The sequence below is a fragment of the Cetorhinus maximus genome, chromosome 3 (assembly GCF_964194155.1).
Source record: "Cetorhinus maximus chromosome 3, sCetMax3.hap1.1, whole genome shotgun sequence".
In the NCBI taxonomy this organism is placed as follows: domain Eukaryota; kingdom Metazoa; phylum Chordata; class Chondrichthyes; order Lamniformes; family Cetorhinidae; genus Cetorhinus; species Cetorhinus maximus.
This window is the reverse complement of record NC_135881.1, coordinates 157,715,200-157,729,171: the sequence shown is the minus strand read 5'-3', so window position 1 is coordinate 157,729,171 and position 13,972 is coordinate 157,715,200.

Genomic DNA, 13,972 nt, shown 5'->3' with positions numbered 1-13,972 from the left:
TGGCATTCCTCTGTGATATTATCTTCTAGTTCCCACATCCCTGTTAAGTTAACTTAAACCCTCCCCAATAGAACTAGCAAAACGCCCAGCAAGGAACTCAGTATCAGCTCTGTTTAGGTGCAATCCTTCCAGCCTGTACAGGTCCCGTCTCCCACCACCCAGAGCCGTTCCCAATGTCCCAGGAATCTAAAGCTGTCCCTCCTGCACCATCTTTCCAGCCATGTTTTCAATTGCTTGATCCTATTATACCTATACTCGCTTGTGCGTGGTACTGGGAGTAATCTGAAGATGACTATTTTTGAGGTCCTGTTTGCTAATTTCCTACCTAGCTCCCTAAATCCTGACTGCAGGACCACATTTCTATTTCTGCCTATGTCATTCGTACCAATGTAGACCACAACTGCTGACTGTTGATTCCACCCGCTCAGGGCGCTCTGCAGCTGCTCAGTGACATCCTTGATCCTGTCACCAGGGAGGCAACATGCCATCCTGGGTTAAACTCTGGTTACAGAAACACCCATCTATTCCCCTAACAGTCAAATCACCTAACACTGTTGCTTTTCCTGTCTTCCATGTACCCCCTGTACAGCTGAGTCACCTATGGTGCCATAGACTTGGCTCCGGCTGCACTTCCCAGATAAACCATTGTTCTCATCAATATTCAGAATCAAGTACTGGTTGGACAGTGAGATGCACTCAGGGGACTCCTGCACTACCTGCCTGTTCTTTTTTGACTGCTTGGTAGTCACCCATTCCTTCTATTCCTGCATACTTTTAAGCCGTGGGGTGACCACATCTACATACATGCTATCCATGAAGCTCTCAACTTCAGGGATGCACTGTGATGATGCCAGCTGAAGTTATGAAACCTGGAGCTCAAGCTACTGCAACTGGTGACACTTCTTGCACAAATGATTATCCAGGACATGGGAAGTCCCCTGGAGTTCCCACATAGCACAGGATGTGCAATCTAGATGTTGGAGCAGTCCTGCCCTTTCTCTATTTATTAGTTAACCTTGCTACTGCCAATAAACTTTACCAATACTAATAAGCTTTCACCAATACTAATAAACCTTACTGCTGTTAATAAACTTTACCACTATTAAACTTTACTAATACTGATAAATCTTACTAATACTTAACACACTTTACTGGTAATAATAAACCTTACTTAAAAATAAAAGATAGGTCTCACCTGCTACATGCTTGTTACTTATTATTAATACTTGATCATTTTTAACCTGGTAGCTAGTTGTTCAGACTCAGTCCCTAAACAGGAATACTCACTAGCCAGTCATCTTTCGACTTTCCTGTGATTTCAGGCCTCGATTTTTGTTTCTGAACACAGCTCTGAACTGACAGACTGCCCTCAGACTAGCCCCGCACTTCTGCTCTCTCTTGCTGTTTTTATGGCCCCAAACTCTCACTTTCTCTCACCGCTTTTATGACTCTGAACTCTTGTTCTCTCTTGCCACTTTTATGGCCCCAAGCTCCTGCTCTCTCCTGTGTCCTTTATGACTGCTGGACCTGCTGAGTATGCCCAGCACTTTCTGTTTTTATTTCGTTATCCAGCTGGCAGACATCCACCTCACAAAATATTCTACTTCTTGTAGAAATTGACAATGCCAAGGCCATAACTTGTTGTCAGACTGGTAGGGATGTGACCTGTGTCCACATATCCATTTTGTTCTTCCAATTGTCATATGGGTCAGACTCCGAGAACATCAGAGGATAATCAAACCTCAATGATTTACACTTGCTTTCTGCCATTTTTCACGCTAGCCACCATGATTTTGGTTTTCTGTCTGAAATTTTCTTTTAGTTTCCAAACTTTGTGTTTAGGCAACCATACTCTGCTACCATGTTATAACTTGGAAAGCCAGGTGGTGAAGGATAGAACTACAGCCAAATTTTATAAGTATTTGTTTATATAAATACACATTACAAACATGTACCCTCTTTACCCAACAACTGTTTCAGTCTTTTCATAAAGGCACTATTAAATCCCCAGTTAATGTCCACCACCTGCGTACAATTAATATACAGCTAATATACAATTTACATCCCTGTTGGGCACCAGAGTTAATGATGGGGGAGCTGGAAGAGAAATCTTCGCAGATGATACTTTGGCTATGATTAAATAGATAAGAATGAAACCAGGTAAGAGTGCAGTTTCACCCAGCCGGAGGACCGTGGAGAGGCATTGGAGAAAGATGGTAAGACTAAGAGCGTCAAAGACTGCAGACAGGTCAAGAAGGATCAGAAGTGATAGCTTATACCTTTGCCACAGTCACAAATTCATTTGTGACTGTAATAAGAGCTGTTTTATACGATGGCAGGGGGGGTGGAAACTTGATTGGAGAGATTCAAACATATGAGTTTTGGAAAAGATGTGTACAGATTTGGGAGGTGACAACACATTCAAAGACTTGGAAAGGAAAGGTTGTTGGAGCTGAGCGGTGGTTTGCAAGGACAGAGGGGTCAATAGTTGCTTTTTTTGGGAGAGGTCTGATGACAGCAGATTTATATGAGATGGGGACAGTACGTGAAGAGAAAGAACCATTAGGAATATCACCTAACATGGGAGACAGGAATGTAAGTTAGATATTCAGAAGTTTAGTGCTAATTGGGGGAGCATGAGGTGGGTTTTATGAACTAGTTGAGCTTGGAGAGTGCATGACGGGAGATAGGAGAGAAACCAGAGAAAGGTTCAAGTTCAAGGCTAGAGCAGAGAGGAGCTTCAGAGGAAGTTTGGCCAGGAGGGCTAAGAAAAGGGTGAGAACTGTGGCAGTGACAGCTGATGGGATGGTTTCAATCTTAGTAACAAAGAACTGCATGAGCTTCTCGCGTTAGTTATTGGAAGTGAGTGTAGAGGAGACAGGGCAGAGGAGTTTGAGAAGGTGGATTGCAGTAAATTGCATTCCAGGCATATGGCAGCAGACTGGACTGGAATAGCCAGATAAATATTGTGGTAACAAGAGCAGGTCAGAGGCTAGAAATCCTGCAGTGAGTAACTCACCTCCTGACCCCCAGAGCCTGTCCACCATCTACAAGGCACAAGTCAGAAGTGTGATGGAACACTCTCCACTTGCCTGGATGAGTGCAGCTCCAACAGCACTCAAGAAGCTTGATGCCATCCAGAACAAAGCAGCCCACTTGATTGGCACCACGTCCATAAACATCCACTCCCTCCACCACTGACGCACAGTAGCAGCAGTGTGTACCATCTACAAGATGCACTGCAGGAATTCACCAAGGCACCTTCCAAACCCACTACCATCTAGAAGGACAAGGGCAGCAGACTGATGGGAACACCACCACCTGGAAGTTCCCCTCCAAGTCACTCACCATCCTGACTTGAAAATATATCGTCGTTCCCTTCACTGTCGCTGGGTCAAAATCCTGGAGCTCCCTTCCAAACAGTACTGTGGGTGTACCTACACCATGTGGACTGCAGCGGTTCAAGAAGGCAGCTCACCACCACCTTCTCAAGGGCAATTAGGGATGAGCAATAAATGCTGGCCTAGCCAGTGACTCTCACATCCCATGAATAGGATGGGAATAGAGGGATACAGACCCCGTAGGTGCAAAATGTTTCAGTTTGACAGGCAATATGATCGGCACAGGCTTGGAGGGCCGAAGGGCCTGTTCCTGTGCTATACTTTTCTTTGTTCTATTAATAATAAATAAATAAAATGATCCTGGTATAGTAAGTAGTTTTGACAGACGAGGGAAGAACCCAGTAGTGCTTATTATGGTCAAGGCAGATCTGGTAGTAAATGGCTAAACCAATTGCCGCCAAATCCACTCAAGTTTGTGTATCTTGGACATAAGGGTGCAGAGATGAGGGTTGAACCAGGGAATGACCAGAATGAGAGAGAGTAATGGTTCTAATGGGGATTAGAACATCGAAGGGGGAAGTGAGGCGTGGTTGAGCAGATCAGTAATTGCGGGAATATTGTGCTAAGCAGAGAGCCAAAAGCTGGACAGATTTTGAAAGTGCACTTGTAAGTGAATTGGGAGAGAATTTTTTCCAGGGCAGATATAGAAGGAGGTTGAGTTAGAAAGGTGAAGGTTGAGGGATAGATGTGGGTGGAGAGCTTCACAAGAGAAGGATCAGAGGTGGCCTTATTAATGATTGATACAATGTGAGTGGAAAGACCGTGGGCAAATATTACGCTTGGCGTGCGGGCGGCCGCCCGATATGCCCGAGCACAAAACGATGCGCAGTGATGTCAGGCAAGTGTCCCGACGTCATCGCACAGTCTCGCGATATTTCCGACTCCGACATACGCCCGCTGACAATTGAAAGGCCTATTAAGGCCATTAAGAAGCTAATTAAATTCAAACTTACGCTGCCCGTCCAACCTTACGGTTGGCGGGCAGGTGAAAAGGCCAAATGGCCTTTACATTTTTTCATCCCACCCGTGGATGAGGTTTCCTAAAGCAAATAAACATCAAATAAAAATGTTATTTTTGAATTAAAAATATGTCCCAGCTCATGTGACAGAGTCACATGAAAGGGACATGTTTTATGACAATTTTATTTCCTTTCTTTTTGAACAGCGCTTCATCTCCATGAGGCAGCTCCATGCCTCAGGGAGATTGAAGAACCCTTTCGTGCGCATGCGTGAAGCTCGCGCTAGGCCCGCTCACCCTCCTCCCCTTGCCTGCACAGGCAGTGCTGAGCGCTGCTGCTCGCGTTCCACGCTGGGCAGGCCTTAATTGGCTCGCCAGCGTGAAATTGCGGTGTGGAGCCGATCACGGGCGGCGGGCGGCTTCCCGACTGCACCCCGTCCAACCCCGCCAAGCCCAACCGCCAAGGGCAAAATCCTGCCCCATGTAAATGCTACAGATATAATTAATTCTCTGTCAATATCAAAGAGACAATGCAAAGAAGTTCAAATGAAGTTTGAGGACTTAATGAAGAACACAAGGATAAAGCTGGACTATTACTGTAATGCTACAGTGCATATGTGTTATAATGGCTTGATCTGGTTGCCAAAGATGAGCACAATAAAATTGTACTCAGTAGCAGCACTCTCGCCCCTGAGTCAGAAGGTTGTGGGTTTAATTCCCATTCCAGAAACTTCAGCACAACATCTAGGCTGACACTTTACTCAATACGGTATTGAGAGAATGCTACATTGTCAGATGTGCCATCCTTCAGATGAGATGTTAATCAGAGGCCCTATCTGCCCACGCAGTTAAACATAAAAGGTCATATGACAATATTCAAAGACGAGCAGTTGAATTCTTCCTGTTAACTTGGCCAATATTTATCCTTCAACCAAATCAACTAATAAAGATTATCTGGTTATTGTCACATTGTGGTTTGTGGGACTCTGCTGTGTGCAAATTGGTTGCTATGTTTTTTGTAGCAGTGGTTACACTTCAAAATTAATTATTTAGCTGCAAAACATCCTGGGGTTGTGAATAATGCTATATAAATGTGAGATCTTTCTTTTCTTTGCATTTTCTTTCTTCCTTAGACCAATATCAACTTACAGCAATAAAGATTGACATTCTAAATAAAAGAGAAATTCACATAATTCAGACCTAAAACAGAAGTGACCCAAGTTCAATCCTTGCATCTGTGCAGAATTAACTTGTCTCAGCCAGAACAGTTGTGAGGTGGGTAGAGGAGGGGCACAATAGTTGTGCTGAACGTTTATGTGAGGTATTGAGAAATAAAGCAAGCAAAGCCATTGCTCATGCCTGCCATCCAGTCCTCTCCAGATAACTATGCACAGCATCATATCAGTTAGGAAAAGGTTAATGCACCCTACAAACTGCTCATTGACACTCATTCTCAAGACTTACTCATGTAAGAACGGCTGCTTGTTTAAGATACCAGAGCTACGGAACCATACCCAATGTTTCAGCGTCTTCAACAGGGAAATGACAACATAAAATCCATTAATGTTTGTATCAATTTGTATCATTATATAACACTAGCCATTTTAAGTTATGCATCTAAAAATGCCACTGTGTGACCTCAAACCAAGCTTAGTCTGAACTTGCAAGTTTAATGGGGCTGCGGTGCTGCATTTTTAACATTAGGGATCATAGAGCAGATTTTCCTCTTATTGCATCACTAGTCCTCTTAAATCAGTGCAGGGGTAAATCAGATGAGGAGGATTGTGAGTTGTGTAATCAAGCATGGCCTAGTTTCCTCTAATGGCTTTATCCAGACTGTTATTTAGGTCCAAGTGCACTAAGAGGAATATCTATCCAAATGTTCCACTCCAATACCTAGTCAATGCAAGTCATATGATTAATCCTTATTTGAGACTCATTATTTATGAAATGATTAATCTTTTATTATACTATCTATAAGTAGCATGTTGATATATAAATAGGACACTGACAGAGAGATTACTGATTGACTGACAGTAAAAATGAAAACTACAATGTCTCCACACATTCTGTGTAAAACAAGAAGGAAAGCAGGTGTGTTAGACCACTGCTCCTGCACTTTGCTAAGGTTGACAAATAACATAGATCTGTCATCATCTTTTAGTTTCTATCCTGTTATTTTCTAGGTTCACAGCAAGAGCAAAGCACATTGCCTGTTATGTCTGTAAGACAAAATGAAGCGCTAATTGATCTGCACTCCCTGTTGACCCTTCTATTTTGCGTTATGTTACACTTTTAACTACAATGCCCACTCTGAGACCTTTTTCTTTTCCTCAGAATTCATTACAAGAGAACAATTAAAGACCGTACAAAGATATCCATGGAAAAAAAAAAAGCATTTTCACTGATGTGTTCCAGATTACCTGCCTTTTTTTTGAAGACACTTTAGGATAGGTATGCACTTGTTTGAAGATCCCTTATCCCATTCATAGTTACCTTTGCAATGTAGCACAGAAATACTGCAACAATGACCACATCTGGTGTTAAATAAAGGACAAATGGAAAGATCTTTATTTTGTTATGTTACACAATTTAAAGAGTTTCGAGAGCTCAAATTATGGGAGTCTTGCTCTTCCATTAGAAATATGGTGGAGTGGATCTCCCACTTGCCCTTGGATTCTGATATAAATCTTATTCCAATTCCTGGAGATGGAATGATTTAAATACTTATGCAAATTAAATCAGATACATTAGCCCCACAGCAGCCAGGAAAATCAGAGAGATGCCATGCTGCACCGATACTTCAGGGATTGATTAACTTTGTCTGCAGAAATTGTGAGGCATACCCTAGGCCCTGAATAAAAAGAAAGACTTGCATTTAAATAGCACGCTTCATGACCTCATGATGAGCCAAAGCACTTTACAGCCAATCAAATACTTTTGAAATAAAGTTACTGTTGTAATTTAAGAGAAGTGAAAAAATTCAGAGGGCAGTCCATGAACTCGCCCAAACGCAAAGGGAGACATGAATTTGCCAATAAAGCCACTGGGCTTGAAACTAGTACACACACACACACACACAAAAGAACACACACACACACACACACACACACAGATACAGCCTGCACACTTAAGTAATATTCCCTTTAATTTTTCATTGTTGTATACAGTTTGTTTACTGCAATTTAAGATTGCCACATGTTCTGTCATATGTGCATGTTAAAGGGAACATTGGTTGGTGTGGTCTGTCCCTTGTTCCTGATTGGTGCACAGCTATGCACCATGCAGCTTTGAGGAAACATTGCTCTTTAGCCTAATTAGGGCGAGTTCCACCCCTAGTACTGTCATGAATTTGCCAATAAAGCCACTGGTCATGAAACTAGTACACACACACACACACAAGAACACACACACACACACACACACACACAGATACAGCCTGCACACTTAAGTAATATTCCCTTTAATTTTTCATTGTTGTATACAGTTTGTTTACTGCAATTTAAGATTGCCACATGTTCTGTCATATGTGCATGTTAAAGGGAACATTGGTTGGTGTGGTCTGTTCCTTGTTCCTGATTGGTGCACAGCTATGCACCATGCAGCTTTGAGGAAACGTTGCTCTTTAGCCTAATTAGGGCGAGTTCCACCCCTAGTACTGTCATTAGATCTCTTAAACCCATTAATATTGTTTGTATTATTAGCAGGATTTTGCCTTTTAGGTCTGCCTTGTGCCGCTATCTTGAGAAGCAGTATCAGATAGGTGAATTCATGGCATTGAAATTCCATTAGGTCTGGATCAATGGATGGCAGAGCTACTGGGAGCCTGAAAGTTGTAAGCATGACATCCCAGAACTGATATGGGTACATCTCCAGAGCTGGTTTTGGGTAAGTAAAAACTGGGGAAATTTCTCTCAAACTGTGCGGAAATCATTTTTTCTGTTTCACCACTCATCAGTGGAAGTCAGTAAGTCTTGTTTTTAATGATCCCTAAATCCAACTGATTTCCCACAAGATTACCTTGATGTACTTCAAAATTAATTAACCATGAATTCTCTTTGCTTGCAGACATTTTTTTCCTCTCTGAAAAGTGTTTTTGTTGTATATTTAAATGGTAAAGACAATATATGTTGGATATAGTGTAAGATTTTGGATGTGGGGACCACAGATACCTAAGATAGGCAGTCGACTATTCGGAAGTAATTTTAAGATAGTTTATTAAGTTTATTATGAAGCAACAGTTTAGATATGATGCATTAATTGATTACTCAGAAGAAGTATATGACCTGTGACAGTTGAGAGCAGTTCACTGATCCCAGAGGATGAATGGACGGTTGGCACAGGGTATGTTGATCTCAGTAGCTTATGATAGCATCATTCCGCTCTCTCATTGTAGTGTCAGGGAACTCTTCCCTTGGTCTTCCTCCTCCCCCTCTGGCCCATCTTACATCTGAAGAAAGCAGCTACCTAACGGGCACTGCCACCTCACCAGCACTGCCCCCTGTCTCCGAGCACTTGTTGGTATACCCTTTTTCTGGGGGCTGATAGCTTACCCAGTGTGAATCATCTATTCAAACCCTTCTGACCAATAGATACAGGACAGCCACCCAAAATATAAGGGTGGTCACCTCCCTGACTTTTTATCACCTTGCTCGAGGTCAGCTTTTTAGTTCACATCATGCTGAGGGTCATTTCCTGGCCCTTTCTAAACACTTGCATAGATCAGGGCACACAAGGCACCATCCTACCAATTTAGGAATGTCAACATGGAGGTCTGAACCAAGTGACCCTGACATTTCCAGGGACTGTTTAGAATTGTTGCTTGTTTAGAAATTGCCTTTCCGCAGAGAGGAAATCAATGCTGTGTTAGCTAAATTTATTAAAGGCCCTAATTTCTTACAATAATGCTAATCCAAAGTGATAATCCAAAGAGATCTTGACAGGCAAGATTAATGGGCAAAAATTGAATATGGAGTTTTGAATGGAAATGTGCAAAATTATGAGATTGGATAAGAAAAGGGAAATGTGAGTTACAGATTAAATAGCAATATAATTGAAAGCCGAAAAGAGCAGGAAAGAGATCTGAGATTTGGGGTGGTGAGCAGGATAGTTGGTTCAGTATTTGTTGGCAGTGAAGAAAAGAAGCAAAATGTTGTGATGTAAAGGTGTGGAGGCGATGTATAATTCTCTGGAGGTGATGTTGAAGTTGTATCTTTGTCTAGAAAGGCTACATTTGCTAATATTTAACAAACATTTGTTTTCCTGATGATACATTAAACAGGTGGATGCAAAGGATCTTATGGTAATATTCATAGAAAAGCAAGGATAGTATTTTCTTGGTAGACTGGTCAATAATTATTCCTCAATTAACATTGCTAAAATAGATTATCTATTAATTTATCTCATTACTGTCTGCAATGTCCTACACACAAATTGGATTGCTGAATTTTCCTAGATTATAACAGTGATTACATTCCTTAAGTACTTCATTGCCTGTGGAGTGCTCTGCGAAATTGTGAGGCTGTGATTGGGCAAGTTCTTCCCTTTTATTTATTGATATAACAACTTTCATCCACAGCGCCTTGCAACTGATCATCCCCTTTTTTTTAGGAAACACAGCAAGACCTCAAATAATAATGAGGTGAATGACCAGTTAATGTTTTTGGTAGTGTTGGTTTGGGGAAAATGTTGGCTCGGACATAGAACTTCCTTGCTCTTCTTCAAATGGTGCTACAGGATCCCTCACCTGAGAGGGCAGACCATTCGCTGCTGCCATATTCTAATTAATCCAGAATTTCAGATGGTGAAGTTTAGAACTGGGGACTAATCTTTACAAACTTTTTAAAGTTTACAGACATACATTTGACAGATATACTTTCTAACTCACCAAACACACCTTCAGCCCAGTTAATGCCCACCATCTGAAAACAATTAAATATTTGATTATTATACAATTTATAAATAGATTTCCATATTTCTTTAGAAGACTTAGTAACATTTATCTCTATATATTTTCAGTCCTAGCTACGAGCATATTTCTCTTCTGGAAGTGGTAATCTATATTACTATAATGACCGAGGCATGTAATTAATGCATCACATGTCACATGTACCTTTCTATATTCTTTTTCCAAGCAGACACCTGCAGTCTGGAGCAAGCATTCCAAACTCATCTCCTGTTTTTGCCTCAAGACATGTGGCAACTTACAATTTCTACATATTTACAGTTTTCATGGTCAGAGAAAAATGAAACTATTTATAAAATGCAAAAACCTGGAGGAACTGGGCTTATCCGTTACAGATAGTTATTGTTATTTTGGCCCTGTTACTGAACCCGTGAAGGAATCTCTGGCATGTTAGGTCAAAGGAAAAGGTTCCTGTAATAGTGTTTGGAAATGATTAGTGGTCAGCAGTCTTCCCTCAAAATCTTGAAGGAAATATATTTTTGTTATCGGTAGTTGATAAAGTTTGGTGCCTCTGTTCAACAATCAGCATAGGCCATAATTATGTTCATTTTCTTGTACTGATTAGTGAAGGAGTCAAAAGCTGTATTCGCCAGCCTAGTTTCAAGGATCACTGTGGGATGCTGCATCCAGCACAACACAACAAAGAGGACTAAATGTGCAGGAAGAAGAAGGTGTTAAGGCTTCTTAATCTGATGAGTAAGAAAATGGTTTGTTTATTTCATATTTTCTCACACACTTCTTTCCCCTTTGGGGAATAGTGTTGGCAGGCTAATTATGAACCTGTTGAACTGTCATTAACGCCCCTTCTGTGCCCAACAAGCCCTGGACTTGAACCTGGAGTTTCTGGCTTAGAAACAGGGGTGCTAGCAACTGAGCCAACAGACCTTATTAAAAGAATGGTGAAGAGGAGTCCAATGCACAGCAGCTGGATCACTTTACTGTCTATTATGTGAGGGATTCTCTCATATCTTAATGATTCAGTTAGACAGATGTCACTTTGACTACTCTCACACAATGATACCTCCTCACACAAGGAGTCCTTAATTTACTGCTTCCATATCCTCCAAGTTGTGACCACCAAAACCTTCCACACATTTTTTTGTCTTTCATGGAATGTGGGCATTGCTGGCAAGGCCAGGATTTTTTGCCCATTCCTAGTTCCCTTGAGATGCAAACCACTCTATGCTCTTGCTGTCATGCCATCCTGTCTATCTAAGGTTCCTGAACAATGTGCTTTTATCTGCGCTGGCACTCCCATGTTCTTGCTCTCCCCTGGCATTCTGTGTTCTCTGTCCATGCAACAGGGACATCTGTGAGTGGCTCTGAAGAATGTGTGCATCTGATGGATGCAGTGCATACAGTGAAGTGCATTCATCAGACAGATGTAATGGGAGTGGGAATGGAATGCCTTTCAGGAAATTGGTCACAATGGCATTTCAAGGTGTATAATGGTAGTGCATGGAAGTGAATAAGGTCAAATGAGATTAAATGAAGACCATCCTTATTGGCAGTAATGGAAGGAGGAAGCAAAAGTTGAGTGTGTTAATGGACTGATGATGAGAGGAGATGCATTAAACTGGTCTGATGTAGGAGTGAGGAGTACTGAGGAGTAGGAATGATAAGGGAGAATGGGAGGGAGTCATTGCAGGATTGGGGTAAATATTGCCATCTGCTGATCATTCCTCGACATAGGTCATTAAACTGTTTATGGGACTGAATCTACAACCTCATTGTAACACTCCTCTACTGATCTCTCTGCCATCTCTATCTACATCTGCTCTTCATCGGTATGGCAGTGGGTTTCTTTTTGCTGCTTGTGGAAAATAACATTTTCCTCCTGGTCCTTACAGCACCAAGCAGAACATACAGTAAAACATACAATGGCCCTCATTTTCTCAACCATATTACTGCTCTTCTTATTGCTGTTAAACTCCATTGGAAGTAAAGGGACCTTTAACTAAAGGCTAGACTGGGAACTGATCCAAAGACACAGGACTTGTGGAAAATGCCTCCTGGCTGCTTTATGGAAGTCTTTGAAGGTTACTTTATATCCCTGGTTCAGGTGGATTTTCATAAGTTCCCATTGCTTTTAACCATGCAGGTTTTCCTTGGATGCCAACCCATTGGTGAGACCATTGATCAATTGGGCAGTAAGCAGATCAAAGTGGAGGTGAGAAATAAATGTATTTTTAAAATGCAAAGAATATTGTGGTGGTGTGTATTAATTTCAACGCATACAGGTAAATTTTCATCATTAACACTTTCAGAAGAGCTTCTTATATCATATCAGAATATCAGAAAATGAGGCATGCATCCCACATTATCTTCCATCTATTGTAACTAAAAATAGTGGACAATGTCCACCTATATTTCCAATATGCATTCAGGTGTATGATGGCAGGAGCAGTGAAGCTGAATGTTTACTTGTAAAAATACTGCCTCCCCGTCTAAGTGCAGTCTTTTCACTGACGAACCTGCAGCAAACCATAACTAACTCTGAAAGACTGATGTTTTAAGAAAACAAGAGATATCAAAGAGGACAAGGTTACACTGATATGCATCATTAACACTGTCAGGAGGGAGATCAAGATGCTATAAGGCAGTTCTGATCTCATTTTTCACACTTCCTTTGACCCTACATGTTTTTTTTTCACATGACAATAGATTAACATCTGCAATGCTGTGAATTGTTGTTTTCAAAGTTTTACCTTCCTCAGATCCAAATGTTTAAGTGGTTTGTAGAGGAAAAGATTGTTAACTAATTCACCACCAATCAGTTATCACAATTTTTAATCAAAACATTTTTCAGGATGGTAAGCAACTTAATTATAAAATATTATCAAAATTGTATAAAATAAGGGACTTCGATGAGATGACTGTTAATACAAAAAAGGAGCAACATAAGGCTCAAAAGAATGTCACAGACTGATTATTAAAATACTTAATAGGTTGACAGGCTAAATTTAATGAATCAGCAGTTGCAGAGAGTGCATATTGGGAAATCACGGGTTCATTCCTGACAGGCTGAATTTTACTCTGGGACAGGTCCTCAATCTAAAAGTTGGTGGTGATCCCTGCACCCATTTAAGAGCTGTTGGGCCTTTAAATGGTTTAAGACGGCCTTCTGGCCTTAGAGAAGTGGAAGTCCTGCTTCTGAGAGCATCTGGCCAGTGGGCCAAAGAGGGGACGCCGATGGATCTTGGACATAAAAGTAAGTCTGGGATCTAGCTGGTACCAAGTTGGCAGGCCCTGGGGGGCTGGGATCGTCAGGGTGGGTGTTTAGAATTACCTTGGGCAAGGGGCAGGGGGCACCTCTAATGGTTACATTGTGCCTGAAAAGGTCATATGGCTCCTTACCCAGTCACCAGTCTGTCAAGTTTTGTTTGGCAGGCTGGACAGTTGGCGCTGGAGGCAAAATCCCACAGGCAAAATCACAACTGCGTGGGTGGGTATGCTGCTGAGCATGGCAGCACAGCCACAGTACCCAATTCCACCACCCGCCCTCCTCCCCCGCCTGCCATCACACCCCCAGGGATCTGTAAAATTCTGGTCCATGACTTTTCATTCAGGAAGTGAGAACACGTGTAAAACTGACCTAAAAGATAACTGATAAAAAGGAAAAGAAGCAAACTAGAATGAACTGGGGGC